Raw genomic sequence first — 871 nt, forward strand, 5'->3', positions numbered from 1 at the left:
TATAGAGAAATTCTTTTTATGATAAATAGAGACAAAGTGAACAGCAAAATCGGGTTTGTACCGTTTTCGATATTCTAAAATCGATTTATTTGGATTCCTATTTGGATTTGAACTCTATAACCCCAATATTGTATGGTTGTTACAACCAATCGGATACTTTTCAAAGTGTTATACGTGATGGATAAGGGCGATACCACCACCAAAATCGTTGCCAATTAGAGTTCCAGAGCTCACTATCTATTCTAAACCATCCTCTAATTCACAATAATTATGAGATTTGCCGAGCTATTGGGAGGGGTTGGGGCGTAGAGCTTAGGGTTTAGGGTTCGGCGTGTAGGATTCAGGGTGTAGGGTTTATGGTTTAGGGTTAAAGATTTTAGTCAAGCGATAATCATGTGAATTTTGCTACAACCAATCAGATTCAATTTGAGGTGACGTACATGGCAAAACCCTAAAACCTTATGAGGCACCACAGCCGAAGCCATTCAGAGTGCCAGGATGTTCTATCCTCTCCCCAAGAGACTCGAATTCTGTATCATTATATGAACATATTCCTAATGTATCTACCAACCTTAACAAATCCACATTATATATTACTAAACAAACATGTTCCTCATATACCTACCAACTTCTGCAACCAATCAGGTTTCACTGGATGTGTCATACATGACGGACATGGGTGATGTGAGTACTACGATTGCAGCTAACAGTGACCTTGCGTTGCCATTGGATACCAAAGTCTCCTCCACCATTCGAGTGCGCCCAGACCTAAACCACCACTGGTGCGAAGCCTTAAACCTAGTACTACCTGATGTGTTGGATGTCACACGAGATGAAGAGGGGATGAGTAGGAAGAAGAACGCGGTATGAG

The 871-nt window shown here is 41.1% G+C and overlaps 1 pseudogene across 1 annotated transcript; it reads left to right on the forward strand.

Annotated features, from left to right (window-relative positions):
* Positions 1-606: 606 nt before the first annotated feature.
* SARC_17505 (hypothetical protein) lies at positions 607-847 on the forward strand (annotated as a pseudogene; the record flags this gene model as incomplete). Its single annotated transcript has 1 exon — positions 607-847.
* Positions 848-871: the final 24 nt, after the last annotated feature.

Source organism: Sphaeroforma arctica (assembly GCF_001186125.1).
Source record: "Sphaeroforma arctica JP610 unplaced genomic scaffold supercont1.11014, whole genome shotgun sequence".
NCBI lineage: Eukaryota > Ichthyosporea > Ichthyophonida > Sphaeroforma > Sphaeroforma arctica.